We start from the raw sequence: 13,872 nt of genomic DNA, 5'->3' as shown, positions 1-13,872 counted from the left end.
ACAGAGTCAGCAGCAGGTTGTTCCAGTGGTCTGGGTCACTATTCCCTCCTGTAGCTGTGGATGGAAAGACAGTCTGTCCTCCTCACTGGAAGTTGTGCGTTTGATCCAAAGTGCAATCTTACCGTCTCAGATGAGTCAGGTGGGGGGTGGAGCTTTGACAGACCTGTTGCAAAGTTGGTAGTGAAGCATATTTTTCTTACTAAAAGGTCTTGTCTTATCTACTTCTCCTGTGATTTATTATGTGCTATATAGTTATAGTGTTACAGTTCAACTTAGGTGGCTATACCGCATGATGATGCTGTTGGCTGGCACACACACACACACACACACACACACACACACACACACACACACACACACACACACACACACACACACACACACACACACACACACACACACACACACACACACACACACACACACACACACACACACACACACTTCTACAAAGTCATCCGTTGTTGGCAAAGGTTCACACAACGACAACTAGAATATTCCAATAGATAACGTTTGAGCTGGTGTACGCTACTACTGATAGGTGATCAAATATACATAGGACACACGCACGTACGCACACACACACACACACACACACACACACACACACACACACAAACACACACACACACATGGAGCTGATACACTGCGGTAGTGGATTCACCAGGGAGTTGATTGTTGGGTTGCCATAATATACAACTATAATTAACATCCAGGAAAAAGTTTGAAGGAAGCGCGTTCCAAACTGCCGTGCGTGCACTACACTACACCACACGGCCCGCGTGGACACACCACAGCCTGGCCCCACGGGCAGGACGGTCGGACACGCTTTCGGCCGGGAGGGGCGGGCTGGGGGGGGGTCGCTGCCATCTCTTGACTTCATTTTTTACCCCTTTGTCAAAGTACAGTGTCCAGCAGCGTAAAGGAGAAGAAAAAAAAAGGGGGGGGGGGGGGGGGGGAAGGGGGGTAGAGAGACAGCGGGAGAGACTGGGAGAAAGTGAAGAGAGAGAGAGAGAGGGGAGTTTTTTGTTACTCCTGCGGCGGTCCGTGGAGTCATTTATCATCGGTCGAAGAGATCAAAACCTTCTTGAACTGCCCCGCACACACGCACACACACACACACACACACGCACACATACATATACAGTACACACACACACACACACACACACGCACACACCTCCCACTATTGTAACCACCGCCCCCACCCTGTTCCCTTTACCTCCCTCCTAGGCTCCTACCCCCATGTCTTTAGCGTGCGCACACACACACACACACACACACACACACACACACACACAATGTATAAATATACACACTGCGTCTGTCAGGCCATAACACTTGTCAGCGGACTACTGTACTGTAACTGTCCCCTAGATAAAAATACAGCATCACACACACACACACACACACACACACACACACACACACACACACACACACACACACACACACACACACACACACACACACACACACACACACACACACACACACACACACACACACACACACACACTCTTCACTGTCGCTATATACCTTGTCCCCCGCTGACTCCCTCTGATCTCGTTCTCTTTCCATCCATCACTCCATCTCGCCCTTTCGCTGCCACCGCATCAATCACCCGCTCTCCTTTCTTCTTCTCCACACCACTCCTCCTCATCCATCCATCCATCCATCCATCCCCCCCCCCCCCCTGTTTCCTCCATCCTTCCCACCTATCTCTTCATCCATCAGTGGGGGTGTAGTGCGTGTGTTGTGACAAGGGCACGGACGTCGGACGAGCCCATACATCATGGCCGCCGGCCGTACCCTTGTGTGTGTTTCTTTCTGTGTGTGTGTGTGTGTGTGTGTGTGTGTGTGTGTGTGTGTGTGTGTGTGTGTGTGTGTGTGGCTCTGTGAAAGGATTTATCTGCCCCCTCGATTCCCCCCACCGCCGTCGTCTCTGATTTCAGGTGGATGTTGTAATCCGCACGCAACCGACGTCGCCTTGAGCAGTTGGTGGTTCCCCCAAAAATAAATTCACGTCAAGGACCCCCGAATTGACACCAATTAGCCCGCGGACTCCCATTTGAAAAGATATGCCAGGGTCGCCCATATATAGGGTGTTCATATAGCACGGATTTATGCAAAAACATAAAAAAACACTAAAATGGAGGTTACCTCCCGATAGCAACGATATATATATTTCTCTGTTATCTGTAATAAGCGAGAATGTGTCGCGCAGTGCTGCCTGGTGTCGTCATGCTCTAGACAGCACAATAATTGCATTGTATGTAGTCATAGCACTTCATAGTACATATAGTATAGCATATATGTATTTTATATATGTGATGTACGTTCTTGCCTAATGTAAGTCGCTCTGGATTAAGCTGCTAAATGCCTAAATTGTAAATTGTATGTTCTCCGCCATGCGTCTCAGCAGAATTCTCACCCCACAACCCCTTGTTTAGATGGACTCACGATCGAGGGACCGCTTTTGGTCAACCAAAACAGACAGAGCCATCCATGTATATAATGTCTTCGGGGATGACGTTTGATCAAATCGATTATTGGCCCCAATTCGACTCTCTTTTACATGAAAATTAAAACGTGTGGCTCTGGAGTTTTCCGCCGTCCCGGTTTTGACGCGTCCGCTGCGTCTATATCTACAGGTATATAGCAGCTCAACTCGTTCAAACAGCTCGGCGAACTCCCAACTACTTCTAGCTCATTCACCAGACACAGTCAGAGAAAAGAAGCATAATTATGGTCTCCCTCTGCTCCTGGAGGGCTCTCTCTTTCCCCTCGTCCGCCCGTCCCTCGCTCACGCCCCTTCATCACCCCTTCATCTTCCGCTGCCCTCGCGTCTCCCCCCGCTCCGCTCCTTTCTTCCCATCAGCCCCTGCGAGCGTCACCTCCTTAACCCATTCTGACCTGAGATCAGATTCGAAAAATGTCTTCTACATCCTGACAGTTTTCTGAAAAAGCTATGTTTCTATGTCAGTCGTTCTTCGATTTTTCAAAAATAGCAGACCTACAAGCTCGTAGCGCGCCACTCGGTGGCGCGCTATGAGCTTGTAGATCTGCTATTTTTCAATAGCTAAAGCATAACATAATGCTAACACAAGGGGTTCCCGCCCAGAATGGGTTAATCTCGCGTGTCTCCTTCTCGCTCATTTTCTCCGTCACCTCTGTGCCTTCTCTCGTGTTCTGAGGAGGCTCTCCAGCATGTGCGCCCCGCGCGCGTGCATGCCCTCATGTACTGTACGCGCGTGCGCGCACGCACACAAAAAGAAAGCACACAGACATGCACTGGACAATACTTGTGCGCACACATGTAGTAGATGCATGCACACACGCACGCACACACACACACACACACACACACACACACACACACACACACACACTTGCTCGCACGCGCAGGCAGGCAGGCAGGCATTTAACAGGGTAATGGAGGATGATTAGGGGTGAGGAGAGGTCATGGCTAAGACATGACCTCACAACTCAAGTAAGCACTCAGAGCACGGCGTTCGCATGAACCACGGCGACCGCCCACGAGAGCTTGATTACCCACCCCACCCCCGGAGGAGCCGCGTGCGTGTGCGTGCGTGCGTTCGTTCGTGCACGGTTTTCGGTACGAGCGAGGGATGCAGACGGAAGGAAAACTCGGCTCATGAACAAGAAAGTACCATTAGCCCATTTTGGGAGGGAACCCCTTTTGGTGTTTTTTAAAGCATTATGTTATACTTTAGCTATTGAAAAATAGCAGATCTACAAGCTCATAGAGCGGCACCGAGTGCCGCGCTATGAGCTTGTAGGTCTGCTATTTTTGAAAAATCGTGAAAATGTGCCTCAAATCTTTGAATATATATTCTTTCAGAGTTTTAGTTTTTAACTCAAATCTTTGCATCTGGTGGGTCCCTGGAAGCAACATATTTTCAGATGGGGGTCGGCGGCCAAATACATATAAATGTTGGGGTCCTTGACATGAAATATTGAGAACCACTGATACAGAAACATGAGTTTTTTCAGAAAAAAAAAAGACATTTTAAAAATATTTTTTTTAAATGTCGACGTCAGGCCTAAATGGGTTAGACAGCAGGCCACGCACTAAAGGAGATACAGAGGCAGGAAGAGATAGAGAGGCAGTGAGAGAGTACAGTACTTAGCGGAAAAAACCTTGATGGGAGCCAATTGCCCATTGCACCTTTTACCTGAAGAGAGAGCACTTGTAGAAAGCACAGAGATGGATTAGAAATGTAATTGTGTGCACCTTTTTTCTCTTCCTGCGTGAGTGTCGTGTGTGTGTGTGTGTGTGTGTGTGTGTGTGTGTGTGTGTGTGTGTGTGTGTGTGTGTGTGTATGTGTGTGTGTGTGTGTGTGTGTGTGTGGTGTGCATGAGTGTGTGCGTGCGGACCAGGACTGTGAGGAGCCAGTGAGTATGAATTGTATGACCCTCATACTGGACAGTATAGAGATGTCCCGTTACTGTCGGAATCGGGAACAAAAGGATCGGATCGGCCCTTATTTGGTCATATCGGGTCATATCGGTATTGGCGAATATGCCAGTCTGACTATAGCCACAGATCCGACACAGGGGGGTAAGGGGTTGACACTATGGCAGGAAAATATAATGTTGGGGCATGTGGAGTTTGCTTTGGAGTTGCCCCAAACTGCAAGTGCACATTTGAGTGAGGAGTCTGCTATAAACACAACACGAGATATATAGCTAGATATCTATTAAAGTTGTAGTGAAATGAAAAATACGTTTTTCACACTTTTAGACCATATCCTGGTCTAAAAGTATAAAGTTAATTTAAAGTAAATTAAATGAAATTAATCAGATAAAAAAAATTGAACGCACTTAATCCATGCTTGGATGACCCTCCCCATATACATCCCATAATCCAATCCACTCCAGCACTATCTAACCCTATCTGGATGGCAATAACCAACATATGTCGGTTATTGCCATAAAAGGACTGCATAATTTACATAGACAGAGGCTCGAATCACATAGCACGACAACGGTGTGAGAGCCAGAGACACCATCCTGCCACACTTTGTATAAAGAATGTAAACATACCGTATGTTAAATGTATATGATTGATTGATTGAAATATGTATTAACAGTTTGCAGAATTACAGTACATTTCAAGCACAAACTCAATACAAAGGCTGTTAACTGTGAGTGGACGACCCAATTAAGCATTACACTTGTTTCCAATAGGGTCCACCATGTTCAATTCATCAGAGACGTACAAATAGACACTTCTATATAGACAAAGAACAGAACAGGAATTCATCATAATGGAGGTAAAAAGGGAAAAGAAACATATACAGTGAGGGAAAAAAAGGGGTGGGCGGTGGGGGGGATTCACGTTCAGCTCCGTTCATTTGTTTGTTTTCCTTGGAGGAGCTGCGTTGGGTCCCCAAGTCGGCTCTGTGGCCGTACCTTGAGTTGGCTGTGTGGCCGTGACCGTCTCTTGTGTTGTCCTTGCGTTGGGTCCCCAAGTCGGCTCCGTGGCCGTACCTTCTGTCATTTATCTTTCCATCCAATATACAGAACAATAACAATATACAGAAAAAACATGCCGGGGAATGCGTAACCCGCGTTCCCCGCTATTTGTGTCGGCGCTGCGTAACACGCCAGTATAGGCGTACACCTGTACACGGTGTACACCTGGTGTACACCGTGTGTACACCTGGTGTACACCGTGTACACCCAATTTTGGATGTACACCGCGTTGATAAATAAGGGCCTATTTCTCTAAAATGCATATAAACAAGGAAAATGCATGGGCCGAGAAACACGCTTATGGGCTGTTTATATACTTATCGTACTGTTGGCACTATATGGCTTCGCCACTTGTGAGTCCTATTTGCTGTTCCCTAGCTGGACCAAAGCCAAAACTAATTGCCAATAAAATCAATCGGAACAGTTCACAGAGGGAATTGCGACAAAAGATAAGAGAGACGACGATGCACGGGGGAGAGATTGCAGGAGTTGCAAGACAAGGAGAAAAAAAGACAGGTCAGGGGAGGAAGAATAAAGGAGGGAGGAGAGGAGGAGGAGAAAGGCAAGGTGAGCGAAAGGAGACCGCGAGGAAGGGAAAGAAAAAGTAAGGCGGTGTATAGAGCGCGGTGGCGAGGGAGGGATGGCGAGGGGAGGATAGATGGGAGGAGCGATAGCGTGTGGACGCCTGAAGGACGCGTGTACTTCGATAAGAGATAGCCATCAGAGGCCAACGCTATATCTCTCCTCCTATCGCACAATACCACGCACCTTTAATGGACGGCAAATGGGAGAACGGTTGCATGCTTGTGTGTGTGTGTGTGTGTGTGTGTGTGTGTGTGTGTGTGTGTGTGTGTGTGTGTGTGTGTGTGTGTGTGTGTGTGTGTGCGTGCGCGTTCATCTGTGCATTGTGATATATATGGAAAAACACAAATGTGACTTCCATATACAGCGTGCCGTGTGCGTGTGTTGATTCCATCCCCGACCCCACTCAGCGATGAGGACGGCGTCCAACATGGTTCCTCTTCTGGCCTTCTAAGCCATTACGCTGCTATTACATGACAAATGACTCACTCCAGTGTGTGTGAGAGAGAGGGAGAGAGAGAGAGAGAGAGGGGGGGGGGGGGGGGGGGGGGGGGGTGGAATTAGTGTAATTGAATGGAATCAATCCTCTAAGTTGGCAAACTGGTTCAAGTGCTATTACATTGTTCATGGACAAGCCCAAATTAGCTCTCCGCCTCGCCTGGAAAAGGTTGCTTTTTGGGAGGGGCGTGTGTGTGCGTGCGTGTGTGTGTGTGTGTGGGCGGGGGGGGGGGGAGCGTTGATGGAAGGAAATTACCATTATTGCGACCGTAGGTTGCATTTACTATGAAAACCTCATCTCCCGTCCGTCCGTCCGTCCGTCCACCCGTTTAGTCACAAGCGAAACGACTCACGTGAAGCAGTGTTGTTTTCGTCGACTAAAACGAAGACTAAAAATGTTCGCCGATTACCTTTTTTCACTGACTAAAACTAAATAGAAACTAAATAAAAACAAATCTATGATGACTAAAACTAAGACTACATATATTGACAATTTCGTCAACAAATAAAAACTAGACTGTTAGGGAGGGACTAGTGGACAATTTCGTTGTGAGCTTGTAGATCTGCTATTTTCAGCATGCAACCAAAGTGTAAAATCTGCCACTACGACGACATCCAGGCCTGTCAAAACACATTTTAGTCGACTAAATCGACTGTAGATTTAAACTAGACTAACACTAGAACATTTCAGGTGACTAAAATGTGACTAAAACTCAATGAAAAGACTATGACTGAAACTAAAATCAAAATGTACTGTCAAAAACGACAACGACATGAAGTGTCCGAGACAGCTAGGCTGTATATTTCATGTCATTGTCAGATGTCACCTGTGTGGACAAAATACGTTTTATACTGTATACTGTTCATTTCAAATCATTTGGATTTTGTCACGACCTTACGAGGGACCTCTCTCTCTCTCTCTCTCGGTCTCTCTCTGTCAGTCCAGTGTCCTTTCACAATATTCTAATAGAATTTCGATCGATCACACAAACTGTCTGACTGCTATAGGCGATCAAGCAAACGTGATACTTAACCCCTAAATCCTGACGGTTTTCTGGTGTTATTTCATGTCAAGGACCCCCAGAATTATGTGTATTTGGCCGCCGACCCCCAGAAGCAAAGATTTGAGTTGAAACGTTCGCTCTGAAAGAATATATTCAAAGATTTGCGCCACATTTGTACAATTTTTCAAAAATAGCAGACCTATATCTGTTATTCTTCAATAGCTAAAAGTCTGACGTAATGTTAAAACACCAAAAGGGGGTTCCCGCCACAATACGGGTTAATATTTATTTAACAGTTACAGCAAACAACAATCAGCTGCTCGTTTTACTTTGAAAACCCAGTCCTTTGGGTTGCAGGGCAGACTGTTGTCGGTGATTTCCTATAGTGTTTAATTAAAATGAGATATTCCTCTAAATCTGGGTAGAAAAAAAATTGAGGTGCCTTTTCAAAATTCCAGCCCCCATGCCTTTCAAATTCCCTGCAGTGCACATCACTGTCTCTGACCTGGCTGACCCTCTCTCTCTCTCTGTCCACACACACACGCACGCACGCACGCACACACACACACACACACGCACACGCACACTCACACACACGCAGCTTCTTCATATTGATTTGGTCTGTTACTTGCAATGCCCATCTATGATAAGTGCCATTCAGTGCTTGAATTACTTTGTTATCCAATTGATTTTTAAGAGCACGCACACGCGCGCGCACACACACACACACACACACACACACACACACACGCACCACACACACGCACACCACACACACGAGCGGCACAGTCGGTGGTCATGGGTATAATGGATAACAAATTCAACCAGTGTGAATGACAGAGGGAGACCGAGTGTTTTCTTCTTGTCACATGTGCACTATATGTGTGCGTGTTCCTCCATCCCTTTATAATCATCTTCCTCCAATTTCCTCCTCTCTCTCTCTCTCTCTCTCTCTCTCTCTCTCATTGTGTCCCTATTTGAAATGTCTAATTCATAGTCTGTTCCGTTTAATTCAGTGCCTTTACCTTCTCTCTCTCGCGCCGCCGTCTTTCTCCGCGCCGTCGTGCCTGATAATTAACCCATTTTGGGCGGGAACCCCTTTTGGTGGCTTTAAGCATTATGTTATACTTTGGCTATTGAAAAATAGCAGATCTACAAGCTCATAGCGCAGCACCGAGTGCCACGCTACGAGCTTGTAGGTCTGCTATTTTTTTTTTTTAAAACGCGAAAAGTCCCTGGAACGACATATTTTCAGATGGCGGCCCGGCGGCCAAATACAGATAATTTTGTAGGGGGTCCTTGACATGGAAATGTTTGAGAACCACTGACATTTGATTGATTGAAAAATGTATTAACAGTTTGCAGAATTACAGTACATGCGGTTTTTCAGAAAACTGTCAGGATTCAGAAGACATTTTGTAGAATCGTCCTCAGGCAGCGGTGGCAGCGGTGGCCGAACGGATTGCGGAGCGGTCTTGATACCGGAAGGTCGCCAGTTCGAATCAGCGGTCCGACACGTTAAAATGACCACCGCTGAACAAGGCATTGAACCACTACGATGAAATGTTCTATGAGCAGGGCCTGGCTGGAAACAAGTTCTTGAGCTTAGCCCAGATACCCTGGGTAAATATAGTAATCATTTCATTTCATTTCATTTCATTTCAGGTCTAAATGGCTTAACCCATTTAGGCCTGACGTCGAAATAAAAAAAAAGTATACTGAAAGAATATATATTCAAAGATTTGTGCCACATTTTTACAATTTTTCAAAAATAGCAGACCTACAAGCTCATAGCGCGCCACTCGGTGGCGCGCTATGAGCTTGTAGATCTGCTATTTTTCAATAGCTAAAGTATAACATAATGCTTAGTTAAAACACCAAAAGGGGTTCCCGCCCAAAATGGCTTAAAGAGTGCTGATATATAATTACCGTGCATATTTACCTCAAGTCCCTTCTGCGGTGAATGGTGGAGGCCGCTCCCCCGTTCTTTTGTCGCGGCGCGCACATTATCAAATGTTATTATTTGCATGCCCGTTCTGCTTCTCTCATGCCCCGTCCACTCATTAAGTCCCCTGCAGGCTTCGAGAAAATTAACGACCTCAAATGCAAATTGAAAGGGAAAGAAGGAAAAAAGGGGGGCACGCACGTCACTGAAGCATGGACGCTTTGGTGCCTTGTGCCTTTTTTTGGGGAGCCTATTCCAATAGGGACACTAGTCAAGGAAACTTATATTCATAACGTCATAATGGTTAACCCATTTTGGGGCGGGAACCCCCTTTGGTGTTTTAAGCGTGCTTTAGCTATTGAAAAATATCAGATCTACAAGCTCATAGCGCGCCACCGAGTGGCGCGCTACGAGCTTGTAGGTCTGCTATTTTTGTTCAGAGCGAACATTTTTAACTAAAATATTTGCTTCTGGGGGGTCCCTGGAACTACATATTTTGAGATGGGGGTCTGTGGCCCAATAGAGATAATTCTGGAGGCCCTTGACATGAAAAAGGTTGAGCACAACTGACATAGAAACATGGGTTTTTCAGAAAACTATTAGGATTTAGAAGCCTTTTTTTAAATCGCCATCAGTCCAAAATGGGTTAAGCGCAGAATACTCTTTTTTTATGAATATGCTCTTCGGTGGGGGACAACGAGACAGGACCAGATAGTAATATAGAGCCATAGAGCATTACAACCTAGTATATATAGTTTATATATATAGTTTTGCAGTCGCTGTACCGCACTGTTGTGACGAAAAGAGAGTTGAGCCAGAAGGCAAAGCTCTCTGTCTACCGAGCAATCTTCATTCCTACTCTCACCTATTGTCATGAAGTGTGGGTCATGACCGAAAGGATAAGGTCGCAAATACAAGCGGCCGAAATGAGTTTTCTTCGACGGGTGGCTGGCATCTCCCTTAGAGATAGGGTGAGAGGTTCAGTCACACGAGAGAGACTCGGAGTAGAACCGCTGCTCCTTCGCCTGGAAAGGAGTCAGCTGAGGTGGTTCGGGCATCTGGTTAGGATGCCTCTCGGGCGCCTCCCTAGGGAGGTCCTCGACGCACGTCCCACTGGGAGGAGACCCCCGGGGCAGACCAAGGCGCAGTTGGAGGAAACACATCGACTCACTGGCCTTGGAACGTCTCGGAATCCCCCCCCAGGAGGAAGTCACTAATGTTGCTCTGGAGAGGGAAGTCTGGAGCACTCTGGTGGAGCTGTTGCCCCCGCGACCCGACTACGGATAAGCGGTTGTAGATGGATGGATGGATGGATGGATGGATATATATAGTTTTGTCCTTCTTCTGGTAATGCCATGCATGAAGATACCGTGATGACATTCGCCTGCTGATTATGTTGATGCATAGTGTTTCTGTGCCTCTGCCTCTTGCCGACGCAATCGACCCCGCTGTCGTGTTCCGTGACCTGAGCACAAGCACTATACTTTGTTAACCCATTTAGGCCTGACGTCGAAATTAAAAAAAAATGGCTTTTTAAAATGTCTTTTCTGAAAAACCTCATGTTTCTATATCAGTGGTTCTCAATATTTCAAAATATGTTGTTCCAGGGACACCCCAGAAGCAAAGATTTGAGTTAAAAACTGAAACTCTGAAAGAATATATATTCAAAGATTTCAGGCACATTTTCACGATTTTTCAAAAATAGCAGACCTACAAGTTCGTAGCGCGCCACTCGGTGCCGCGCTATGAGCTTGTAGATCTGCTATTTTTCAATAGCTAAAGTATAACATAATGCTTAAAACACCAAATGGGGTTCCCGCCAAAAATGGGTTAAGAAAGAAAAAGAAAAAAGATGGCTAATGAGCGTGAACCGAGAAAAACAAAAAAAGGAGAAAACGAATAAATCATGCTGATTTTGAGTTGCCGCAGTTATTCTGTTATTATCCCCCACCCCCCCACTGATATATGCTCTAATCCAAGTGGCTCCCAAAGTGGGGTCCGGGGACCCCCAGGGGGTCCTTGAGGGAGTTACCCGGGGTCCCCAGCTAAATGATAGCGTGGAGCCAAATGGACCCTTATGGGTCTGTAACCAAATGGACCCGTTGGTTCCATTTGTACACTCTGAGTTAAATTAACATTGATATAAATTGGGGTCCCATAGATAATCTATCCTGACGGCGTGGCCTATATGGGACATGCGTCATGACCCAAGGAATCCAGGGAAAGTGAAATTTTGATTTTACGACCTACGGTTAAAGAGTTATAAGGCGAAATGTAAAGTGGGCTGTTATAGCGCCACCATGAGGCCGACTGATTATTATTTATTACATTAATTTTAACAATTATTATGAACCTCCCCTCAACGTGTTGTGACTGTAGCTCCGACGGTTTCTGAGAGAAAAATACTTGACGTGAGCTTTCGCATTTTCCCATGTAAGTGGATGGGTAATTTGAATGCACTAATACATTAATTATGAATCGTTAATTTGTAAAAATTCGGCTTCGTTAAGACCTCCATATTATTATGGTCAATGCCTGTGTGAAAAGTGGGAGTGATTGGTGCAGGCAGTGAGGAGCTACGGAAGTGTTTCTGACACACACACATTCAGACATTTGGTTAATTATAGTTTGATGATGATGATGACTAGCCCTTACCCGTTGTGAGATATTGCACCCCCCCCCCCCCCCCCCCCCCTTGTGGCCGCCGGGGGTACTGTGCCCTGGGTGCGTTTTTAATTCACTAATAAATTCATTATTAATCATTAATGTGTAAAATCAAAAAAAGGGCTTCGTTAAGACCTCCATATTATTATGGTCAATGCCTGTGTGAAAAGTGGGAGCGATTGGTGCAGGTGGTGAGGAGATACGGCGGTTTTTCTGACACACATTCATTCATTCATTCAGACAGACAGACATTGACTGAATTATAGTATGATGATGATGATGATAAAAAACAGACACTGATATACTCTACTCGTCTATAGAAAAAGCAAAATATTGTACAAATGTTGAAGCACCATTATGGATGGCACCCTGCTACGTGTGCGGAGATAGGTCTCTCTCTCTCTCTCTCTCTCCATCTGCTCTGGAGGACACCCAAGTCACACTCCTATGACCCACAATCCTCCAGTCCAGTCCAGTCCAGTTAAGAGTGTGTGTGTGTGTGTGTGTGTGTGTGCGTGCGTGCGTGCGTGCGTGCGTGCGTGCGTGCGTGCGTGCGTGCGTGCGTGCGTGCGTGCGTGTGTGCAAGTTATTCATCAACAGCTATCTTTCCGTTTACCTGTTTCTATACCCGTTTGTCTCACTTTCACCACACACTCAACTTACTCCACCCTCCAGCACAACTCCCCCTCCTTTCTTATTCTACTCCTCTCTCTCTCTCTCTCTCTCTCTCTCTCTCTCTCTCTCTCTCTCTCTCTCTCTCTCTCTCTCTCTCTCTCTCTCTCTCTCTCTCTCTCTCTCTCTCTCCCCATTGCCTTCCTCCACCTGCACCTTCCTTCTGTCTCCACTTCACGTCACATTCTTTCATCTCTCGTACACCCTCTCCTATCTTTCTCCATCAACCACCTTTCCTTCGTTTTTTTCCCCCACTCTCTCGCCCTGATTCTCGCCATCACTTTCATGCCTTTCTTTCCCTCCTGTCTGCCTCGTCAATGTTCTCTTTTCTTTCTCTCCTAATTAGTTCTTATCCTTGTTCCTCTCTCTCTCTCTCTCTCTCTCTCTCTCTCTCTCTCTCTCTCTCTCTCTTCCCCCCCCCCCCAGCAGCTGTGATGGACACAGAGAGGGCATCTTTCTTGAGAGGCTATGTGTGAAGTGGAGGTTGTCATACACGTGGTAATAATGACCGGGCCGGGGGACAAAAGGCCCCGCCGTCATCAGTATGGTGATGTATGCACTCGGTTTTGTCTTGTCTGTCTGCTATCCGCCTGTGTGTGTGTGTGTGTGTGTGTGTGTGTCTCATACCCCCGTCTCCCTGTTCCATCCATCCATCCATTCATCCATCAATTTGAAAATAGAGCCGATCTATACTGAATTTTCAAAAGAAATTCTTAAGAAAAAAAGTTATATTTTTTTTTACTTTCAGGGCTTTAATCCATTTTGGTCTGACGTCGAAATAAAAAAAAAGTCTTCTGAAAGAATATATATATATATTATATTCAAAGATTTGTGCAGCATTTTAACGATTTTTCAATAATAGCAGACCGACAAGCTCGTAGCGCGCCACCCGGTGGCGCACTATGAGCTTGTAGATCTGCTATTTTTAAATAGCTAAAGTATAACATACCCAAAAGGGGTTCCCGTCCAGAATGGGTTAAATTAATATATCCAATATACCGAGGC

Source organism: Electrona antarctica, assembly GCF_951216825.1.
Source record: "Electrona antarctica genome assembly, chromosome: 24".
NCBI lineage: Eukaryota > Metazoa > Chordata > Actinopteri > Myctophiformes > Myctophidae > Electrona > Electrona antarctica.
Note: the sequence above shows the minus strand (reverse complement) of the source record.